Source organism: Mustela putorius, unplaced genomic scaffold, assembly GCF_011764305.1.
Source record: "Mustela putorius furo isolate JIRA1106 unplaced genomic scaffold, ASM1176430v1.1 tig00004011_pilon_pilon_pilon, whole genome shotgun sequence".
In the NCBI taxonomy this organism is placed as follows: domain Eukaryota; kingdom Metazoa; phylum Chordata; class Mammalia; order Carnivora; family Mustelidae; genus Mustela; species Mustela putorius.
The window spans coordinates 587,420-598,205 of NW_025422149.1; the positions used below are offsets into that span (position 1 = coordinate 587,420).

Consider the following 10,786-nt stretch of genomic DNA (forward strand, 5'->3'; position numbering starts at 1 on the left):
AGGAAGGGACCAGAGGTAGAAGGATGGAGACAGAGAGAAATGAGGGCTAGAAGGGGGAGAGCAGTCATGCCTGGTTAGAACATAAAGGATGGTAATGTTATTAAAGGATGGTGACATGTTATGGAAATTCTTTTCCCTTTCCCCACATTACTTAAAAAAAAATCAATTTATCATTCCTGTGTTTTACTTGAATCTATCTGGGGGATGTGTTGTAGTCATGATGATATCTCAAGATGGTGCAAAACGAGATCAAGGGTGTGTACCCTTTTTATGTGTATGAGAAATGTTGGTGGAGGTCACACAACACAGACTGAATGGGTCCCATGGAAGTTTAAGTCTGTCTGACTCCCATGCTGGGGTTTAGGAAAGCCTATGTCTGAAGATCAAGGAAAGGGGCCTTCTGTGAATCTAAACTATTACTCAAAGGTGAGGCCAGATATTAGAGTTGGAGGCAGAAGGTGTGTTGTAACATTAAACGCACAGCCACCAGTCATCTTTTGAGCATACAAAGACTCTCATCAGAGAGTCACTGAACAAAGACACACAAAAGACCAAATATTAGTTTGAGTATATCACGAGAGGCAGATGTTAATGTAGCCTCTTTGACTTGGACCACCAGGAAAACAAGGATAGGGAAGAACTTGACCACAAGATGAAGTGGGGCTATCCAGTTTGGCCACAAGATACTAAACATTTCTACTGACAAAAAGAAGTGACTTTCCAAGACCCAGCTCTAAATTACCCTTATTCTCAGAAGTCTTCCAGCTGCCTCAATTCCAGGGAAGAGCCCTGGATTCCCACTCTGGGATACTCCAGCTCCTGCCTTCCCTCTGACCCTGCCCTGACCCCAAATGGTTGAGGGCATCTAATCCAGTCCTGTCTCTCCCAAAACTTGGAGATCCTAGTCCTCAGCAGGGGTTTGGGGCTGACTGGACAGATAGAGACAGCAGTGAGCCTTGGTTATGTCAAGCTGTTTGGAGGAAGAAGTAGAGGACACAAGTCCCTGGAGGCCTGATGATCCTCCTGGCCACTCCATACCCTGAGGGAAGCCTTACAGGTTGGTGTTCCAGGCAGGCCCAGGGGAGCAGCCTCCTGGGAAGCTGCAGCAGGGGTAAAGCACACAGCATGGGTTCCAGGAACTCCGAGGTCTGGCACCACACCTACCCCTGTGTGCTGCTGACAGAAGGCAGGAGAGCTTCTTCTACCCTCCCCTGCTGGCTGCTTCCTGGAAGAGGCAGCCCAGGCTGAGGGGAACCAGGAGGGACAGGTGACAATACTCATACAGTTGTGACCCAGACTCTGGATGAGGACAGGGCCTGGGATAAGGGTCTTATATCACATAAGACAGACTCTTAGCCTTGGGTAGCTGCTAGGAGTCCTCTTGGGCTGCCCATTCTGGATCCTGTGTTCCTTACCCAACATAGTGACCTCTGCAGCTTCTAGCTCTGCAGTCTTTTTGAGGGCAGATTCTGTACATGTGCATGCACACACACATGCACACACACACAGGAAATGTTTGTACATGTCTGGAGGCCCCTTTAGTTGTCAGAGTTCATGGGGAGGGAAGGGACGCTACTGGCATGGTGAGTGGAGGTCAGGGTTTTTGCTAAACCTTGTACAATCAGGTATTCTTGTGGTCCATTTGTTCCAGTTAGTGAACAAATATGGTTACATTATTAACTCAGCCCACAGATCATTAGGGTTCACTGTCTGTGTTACACAATTCTTGTGTTTTGGCAAATGTATAGTGACTTGTACACACCATTACAACATCATCCAGAATAGTTTCAGGTGCTCTAATTTTCATGTGCCTGATGGAATTATGCTTGAATGTTCATCTGCTTTAGCTTCATAATGTATTATTTGCTTCAGGGGTACAGGTCTGTGAATCATCAGGCTTACACATTTCACAGCACTCACCATATCACATACCATCCTCAATGTCCGTAACCCAACCACCCTATCCCTATCTCCCCAACCCCAGAAACCCTCAGTTTGTTTCATGAGATTAAGAGTCTCTTATGGTTTGGAGACATGTCTTGAAAGAAGTTGCTGTGGCCGATGTCAAAGATGTTATTGCCTATGTTCTCCTCTGGGATTTTGGTAGATTCCTGCCTCATATTGAGATCTTTTATCCATTTTGAGTTTATCTTTGTGTAAAAAAAAAAAAAAAAAAAAAAAAAAAAAACCAAAAAAACAAAACACAAACAAACAAACAAACAAACAAAAATTAAAAAAACAATAATGTTAAACTTCTCCAAAGCCAAAAAATAAAGGGGGGGGGGGGAGACAGAGACAGAGACTCTTGTGGTTTGTATGACCCACATTCATTACTATTCACATTTTTGAAATGCAGAAAATGCATTGCATGGAGCACTGGGTGTTGTACATAAGCAATGAACTTGGAACACGGCATCAAAAACTAATATATTTTATGGTGACTAACATAACACAACAAAAAAATTTAAGAAGGGGACCCACTGGGTGGCTCAGTGGGTTAAGCCTCTGCCTTTGGATCAGGTCATGATCTCAGGGTCCTGGGATCAAAGCAGGCTCCCCGATGAGCAGAGCCCCGCTGAGCAGAGCATTGTCTGGGGCTCTCTGCTCAGCAAGGAGCCTGCTTCCTCCTCTTATTCTGCCTGCCTCTCTGCCTACTTGTGATCTCTTTCTCTGTCAAATAAATAAATAAAATCTTTAAAACAAAATAAAACTAAATTTAAAAAAAGAAAAAAAGAAATGCAGAAAATGCAAATCTGAGAGATGATTTCTCCCCAGCCACACTGCCCTGAAGTGGTGAGGCAGGAATCCATTATAATCTGCACGTGTGTGCTGTTTGGTGATCAGGAATGCATCTCTCTCAGGTGCCTGCAGAAAGAAGTGTGGTCATGACTGTGAGGGCAAAGCTGTCTTTAGAAGGAATAGACAGCTTTCAGGGAAGAGAGCAGGTGCAGCCCTAGGCATACATCCCTTTCACACAGCCAGAGAGAAACCACAGTGCACAATAACCCAAAATATAATACCAAGCATGCATCCATCACCTATGGGTGTTGTATTTTCATATCCTTGAAAACCCTACAACAGTCATGTAGAGACAGATGTTATTATTCCCAGCCCTCTTGGTGGTCCAAGCCAAAGAATCCACATTAACATCTGCCTCTCTGTGATATAATCAAAACTCATATTTGGTCTCTTGTGTGTCTTTGCTTACTGACCATCTGATGAGAGTCTGTCCTTACTATCAAAACTGGCCATCAAGAGCTTAGGGGAATGAATTTTCTCTGGAAGTTTTTCTTTATGGCATTCTTTGATGATGATGATGATGATGACGACGACGACGACGATGGCAATGATCATGCTTTGCAAGTCACCATACGGTACATCCTTAGGTTTTGATGTAGTGTTCCATGATTCATTGTTTGCATATAACATTCAGTAGTCCATGCAATACGCGTCCTCCTTAATACCCATCACTGGGCTCAACTATCCCACCACACGCCTCTACTCTAAAACCCTCAGTTTGATTTCCAGAGTCGATAGTCTCTCAGGGTTCATCTCCTCCTCTAATTCCCCCCTTGTTCTTCCCTTCCTTCCCTAATGTCCTCTGCTATTCCTTATTTTCCGTAAATAAGTGAAGCCATATAATCGTCTTTCTCTGCTTGACTTATTTCACTTAGCATAATCTCTCCAGTTATATTTCTATGGCATTCTTGAGCATCTTATGAGGCTAAAAATGATCAGCTGAGAAAGGGGGTGAAGACTGTAGGTGATGGCCCTCAAAATGTTATGGTCTATAGAAGGCGGGCCCTTGGGCTTGAGGTAGATAATGGAGGCAAAACCATAGTGCACAATGACCACAGTGAGGTGGGACACACATGAGGAGAAGGTCTTGTGCTGTCCTCAGCTGAGGGGATCCTCAATATGGCAGCAACAATGAAAACATAGAAGAGGATGATTAAGAATAAACAGCACATCAGAGCTGTAACACTTACTAGGACCACAACCAAGGTAACAGAGGATGTCTTATTCCCACAGCCAACGTTAGGAGGGAAAGCATGTTGTAGAAAAAATCATGGATTACTTTAGACCCACAGAAGGTGAGGTGAAAAACTATCAGGGTCACCATCATCCCTATGACCAAGAGACCAGCCCAGGACCGGCACATGGCATGGCACAGTCATGTGGACTCATGAACACATTGTACCTCAGGGAGTGACAGATGGCCACATAGGTGTCATTGCCCATGTAAATGAACAGAAAAGAGTGCTGTATGTTCTCACAGTTATTTGCCCTCATTTATTCATTCATATAGTCAAGAAATATTATTGAAGGCTTATTCTATATGGAAATATTCTAGGTGCTCAAATCCAATAACCAAGGGCAAGGGCTCTGCTCTGTCCTTTTCATGGTCCACAGGGGAAGCTGTCATATAACCAAAGAAGACAGCACAGAGTAATCAGAGGAGTGTTTGAGACAGCCTAGGGATCTGGAGAAGCTAAGTGTGGGTCTCAGACCCAACCTGGGATTTAGAGTCTTTGAAAATTGGTGATGTCTACAGGGAGACCTGAAGGGTGTAGTAGGTATGATTCAGATGACCAGACAGGTGGAAAAGGGGTTTCCAGACAGAGAGGTCAGCAAGTACAAAGTCTCAGGGTGAAAAAGGCAGAGTGCACTTGGGACAGTGGTATGTTCAGTGCACCAGAGAGAGTTGGAGGTCGCTAGTGTGTTTTTAGAATTGAAGGCATATAGGTGGGAAGGTCATGGGCATGCAAGACAGTGGTGTCCAATTGAGGAGTTTGTTTTAAGGGGAATGGAGACTAATAAATGTTTTTTAAATTCATAAAGGGAAGAGCTGTATTCCATTACGTGAACATTCTCATGGATATTTCCAGTTGGGGGGCTTCCTATGAGGGTGTTCTTATGACATCTAGTACATGTCCTTTGGCAGATTAATACTTATATGTTGTGTTGGTTCTATAGTTAGGTGTGTAAATACTGACTCATAGGGAATACCTATGTTCAGCTTGAATAGATGCTGCGAAACAGTTTTCCAAAGTGGTCAGATTCCTGTTTGTAGAGCCCTCTTCTAGTTGGTGTGAGGGAAGCAGCCTGCTGAGGGCAGGCAGAGTGAGCAGATGCAGGAAAAGATGAGGAGAGGTGCATGAGGGCATCTTGGATGGGGGGGTGGGGTGGCAAGTTGAGGCTGATTTCAGATGTAGAAGGGACAATGTTTTCTGACAGGACAAAGGGGAGAGAAAGTGAACTATTTCTGCCTCTAATACTCAAGACACCAAATGTGTAAAATTCTTTCCACACCAATACCAATTCTCCAACTATCCAGACACCACCTTGTTGTCTGATAATTGTGTTCTGACACTAACAACCTGGAGATGTCAGTCACACATATTTTACTGCCCAGGGAACCTGCACTTCTTTCTGATGGGGGTTTCCACACTCCTTAGTTTGAATACTTTGCTAGAATGGCTCTCAGAAATCAGGAAAATGCAACACTTACTCTTCCCACTTTATTATGAATTAACAACTCAAGAACAGAAAAATAAAAAGAGATGTATGGAGGAAAGAGTGAGGAACTTCCATGCCCTCGCTGCACACACACCACCCTCTAGCACTGCTATGTGTTCACGAGCTGGGAAGGTTTCTGAATTCCAGGGTTTTAGGGAGTTTTATGAGGGTTTGATGACAAAGACACGATTGATTAAATCATTCATCATCAGTATTGAATATCAATCTGTATCCCCTCCCCTCCCTGGAGGTTCCAATTCACTAATCATCCCTTGGTTGTTCTGGTGAGCAGCCCCCTTCCTAAAACTATCCAGGTGTCCTCAGCCACCACTCATCTCAGTAGCATACAGAAGCCACTATATTACTCTTGAGACAAGAGCATAGGGGGTCTATCTCAGGAACTGGACAAAAAGCAAATGTGTTATTAGAGCCCAAGAATGCACATGCTAAATAGATTCACTGGCTTGGATCACCGTGACAACAGAGAAAAGTTAAGTCAACCAATGAAGAAGTGGAGCTATCCAGTTTGGTCAGAAGACTCTGAACACTTCCAAAGACCAAGGGGGAAAACAGTCTCCAAGACCAACCTCTAAATTACCCTTATTCTGGGAAAGCCTTGGCCCCAGGGTAGAGCCCTGGATTCCCACTCTGGGCTACTCCAGCTCCTGCCTTCCCTCTGTCCCTGTCCTGACCCCAAGTGGTTGAAAGGCATCTAATCTTGCCCCGTCTCCCTCAACAATGGGAGCTCCTAGTCCTCAGCAGGGACTGGGTCTCTCTGGGCAGAGAGAGACAGAAGGGAGCCTTGATCATCTTGGAGTGTTTGGAGGAAGGAATAGTAGCTGCTAGTCCCTGGAGGTCCCCTGATGATCCTCCTAGCCTCTCAAGAACCTGAGAGCAGAACTTGCAGGTTGGTATCCTAGGGAAGTCCTGGGGAGCAGCCAGCTGGGGAAGCTACAGTAGGGGTAAAGCACACAGCATCAGTTCCAGGAGCCCTGACGTCTGGCCCCCACACCTGCCCCTGTGTGCTGCCCTCCCTTGCTGCTTACTTCCTGGAAGAGGCAGCCCAGGCTGAGAAAGACCAGGAGGGACAGGTAGGTGGCAATAATCATGCAGTTTGTGGGAAGCAAGGCCCAGACTGGTGATGGGGACAGGGTCTGGGAGAAGGGTCATTAGACAGGCTCTTAGCCTTGGGCAACTGCTGGGGGTCTTCTTAGGTTGACCATTCTGGGTCTTAAGTTCTTTCTCAGCCTAGTGCCCATTGCAGCTTGTAAGTCTGCATTCTTGTTTGGGGCTCCTACCCCCCCTCCTCAAATGTTTGTACATGCATGAAGGACCTTTTTGTTGTCCCTGCTCCTGAGGAGGTAAGGGATGCTACTGGCATCTGGTGAGTGGAGGCCAGGTTTGCTGATAAAGATTGTACAATCTGGTATTCTTGTGGTGCCATTGTTGCAGTTGGTGAACCAATAGGGATAAATTATTATTAACTCAACCCACAGGTTACATTAGGGTTCACTGTCTACATTTTACATTCTTGGGTTTGGGCAAATGTACAGTGATTTGTACACACCATTATGGCATCATCCAGAATATTTCAGGTGCTTTAAATTTCATGTACCCAAATGGACTTATGCTAGAGTGTTCATGTGCTCATGCTTCATTCACTCAAGATCATTTTACAAGTTCATTTATGCTGCTGTGTGGGCATCAAACTCTGGAGCTCTAGTAGTTGCATCCAGCCCATGTGACCTGCCCTCTTTCCACTTATGGACAAGCACTTTCCACATTCCTCACTACAAGCAATGCTACAAAATATTCCCTGACATGTTCCCTTATAAATACCTATCAGCAATGGAGATAGGTACTCAGGAGTACATGTGCTAGTGCACAGAGCACAGGAACTATTAATTTTAACCCTCTAGTTCTCACAGGCAGTGCACTAATACTGCTTTCTCCCCATACCTGATAGCACTAGGCACTTTCTAGTTTGGGACCTTAAATACGTAGATACTGAATTTCCACTGCATTTCTCTTCCTTTCTCTCCCTTCCTCTCTCTCTCTCTCTTTCTCTTTCTTTTTAGCATTTTTTCATTTTGCTTGTGTTATACCCAATGTGAGCTCTCTCTTCACACCTTTGCTCATTTCTGCATTGAGATTTCTACTCCTTGTAGATGGAACTGGTTTTTTGTTTATTCCACATCATATTCCCTGCTCAGTCGTGGACAATGACAGTGATCTTTCCTCACCTTTCCATCTACTCTTAGCTGGATCCACAACATCATTTATTGAACAAATACTCTTCCTGTTGATGTTTTCATTTTTTCAAAAACACCTAATGTTTGTGTTTCTGATGTTCTCCAACCCTAGATCAACAAAATTCTTCTCCTATACCTTCTCCTATTAACTTCCCATGGTCATATTTCATATTTATGTCTTGAATCCTGGAATCCACCTTTGCATATGGTCTTGGGCAGAAGTTCAGATTGAGTTTGCTTCATCAAAGGACCAGTTTTACCACCACAAACTCCTAAACAATCCAGCTCTTCCCTTTGACTTGTGCTCCCACCTTTAGCACATATTAAGCTGTGACTCATGCGGGGATATTTTCTGAGGTATCCGATCAATTTGATCAGTGTCTGTGTCTGTTCCAGGTTCACACTTAAAAATGACTATGATGTGTATAATGTCTATGATGAGTCTTCACACCTTCCAGAGCATTTCTTTCCTATTGACTCCACTTTTAGAAGAATAGTATGGTTTTGCACTGACCTTAGTTTTCAGAAGGGATTTGAGGAAACCGTTATGAGATATACAGCTGACTCACTGAAAGTGTAGTTGCTCTGGTGCTCTGATTTGAGGAAGAGGTGTTATTGTTTCCGTACCCACCTACCTCATCTGAGAGTGTAGATCTTTCTCTATGTATTCAAATCACCTGCATTTTATTAATGTTAAAAATTTCCATGTGCTTGATTGATTCCTAGATATTTTTTACAACAGAGGCTTCCAAAGTGTGATATGAGGACCCTGGGGTCCCAGAGACCATTTTGGGGGGACCATCAGGTTCTCAGTTTTTCCAATGAAGGTGAGGATGTATTTTCATCATATGCTTCAACTACAGCCACATATTGCCACAGCCTGAATGAAGAAGAAGATACAAGCATTTATCTTGTCTCCCACCCAGCCAGCCTGGGACAAATTTGCTAAAATGTAAAAAGAAGAATAAGGAGGAGATGGAGAAGGAGCAGAAGAAGGAGGAAGAAGGGGAGGAGAAGAAGAAGAGGAGGAGGAGGAGGAGGAGGAGGAGGAGGAAGGAGGAGGAGGAAGAGGAGGAGGAGGAGAAACCCCTCTTGTCACTAAATGTTAATTTTGTAAAAGTAGCTACTTTCCTAAATAGTTGTTACTTACATTGACATTGAACAGGTAGATTCTTCCTTAAAATGTATCCATAATTGGATATTGTCAGAAAATCTGTGTTTCTTTCTAATCTGGTGAACATGGGGAGTGATAATGCCCCCAAACAAAAGCGCTTTAGAGGCTCAACTTTTCTTAAGTGTAAAGAAGTCGCCGGACCGAAATGCTAGAGAGCTGTTTCTTTATACTTTGTGTCACTCCTGGGAATGGTATCTTACTTTTTACTTCAAATTCATACTTTTAATGATGACTAGTGGTGTAATTCTATGAGAAATACTGGTTTTTAGAAGCAAATCTTGTCTTCTACAGCTCAGTGCTCTCTCACACTGGGTATGTTCTGATTTCATTCTTTTGCTTTTTCTGTCAGATGAGCGCGTCTCTTCTTTTCCAATTCTTACATATCTTCTTTCTTTTCCTTCCTTAGAGCACCACTCACGGCTTTCAGTTCCATGCTAAAGAACAGCAGAAACAGTGAGTATCCTTGTCACTTTCCCAATCCTAACACACCGTATCTAAAGTTCCTCCATTTTGTAGATTTTTCAAGGTTATTGTTATACAGATTCACTATCTTTATTATTTTTATTCTGGTCACCTTCTTTCCTCCATGATCTGAGCAGATGGCAGCATCCGAGGCTGGTCAGAACTATAGCATGGTGTCTGAATTCATCCTTCTGGGTTTTCTCCAACCTCCCACAGCATCTCCTGCCCGTCCTCTTTTTTTGCTGTACCTGCTGATGTACCTGTTCACCCTGTTGGGGAACCTGCTCATCATGGTCACTGTCTGGAATGAGCAGAGCCTGCACACACCCATGTACCCTCTTCTTATGTGCCCTGTCTACCTCCGAGATTCTGTTCACTGTTGCTGTCACACCTCGCATGCTGGTTGACATGCTCTCCAGCCACCATTCCATCAGCTTTGTGGCCTGTGCCAGTCAGATGTTCTTCTCTTTCACATTTGGCTTTCACCCACTCCTTCCTGCTTATGATCATGGGCTATGACCGCTACGTGGCCATCTGCCACCCCCTGCGCTACAACATGCTCATGAGCACCCGCACCTGTGCTCGTCTGGTGTCCTGGACCTGGGCTGGTGGCTCAGTCATGGGATGATGGTGACCCTGATAGTTTTCACCTCACCTTCTGTGGGTCTAATTGTGATCCATCATTTTGGCTGCCACGTTTTTCCCTCCTAAAGTTGGCCTGTTGGGAAGGAGACATCTTCTGTCACCCTGGGTGTGATCCTGGTGTGTGTCACACAGCTCTGATGGGATGTTTATTTCCTCATCATGCTCTCCTATGTCTTCATTGTGGCTGCCATATTGAGGATCCCTTCAGGTGAAGGCAGGCACAAGACCTTCTCCACATGTGTGTCCCACCTCACTGTGGTCATTGTGCACTATGGTTTTTGCCTCCATGATCTACCTCAAGCCCAAGGGATCCCATTCTATGGACAGTAATACTCTGATGGCCACCACCTATACAGTCTTCACTCCCTTTCTCAGCCCAATCATTTTCAGCCTCAGGAATAAGGAGCTCAAGAATGCCATAAAGAAAAGCTTCCAGAGAAAATTCAGTCCCTAAGCTCCTGATGGCCAGTTTGGTCAAGAGGAAATATGATAGCAGATCTGGGAATAGTAATGACTGTCTCCATAGGACTGTTTGTAGAGATTTAGCATTTGAGAATACTACATAGGTATCGTGAGATGCATCCATAGATGTTGGATGCATGGTAGGTGTTCTTTTTTTCCCCTTCAGTTTGTTTTCAATTTGTTCCCTCTTGTATAGCCTCTAGTGATTACCATCTCTCGTTCTTGACACCATGTGATGAAGTCCATCCCAGTACCTATGTCTAAGAATGTA

The 10,786-nt window shown here is 44.4% G+C and overlaps 2 pseudogenes; one reads left to right on the forward strand and one right to left on the reverse strand.

The window, feature by feature from the left end:
• Positions 1–3,251: 3,251 nt before the first annotated feature.
• On the reverse strand, positions 3,252–4,293 carry LOC101689440 (annotated as a pseudogene).
• A 5,282-nt stretch (positions 4,294–9,575) lies between these two features.
• LOC123389765 lies at positions 9,576–10,507 on the forward strand (annotated as a pseudogene).
• The last annotated feature ends 279 nt before the right edge of the window (positions 10,508–10,786 follow it).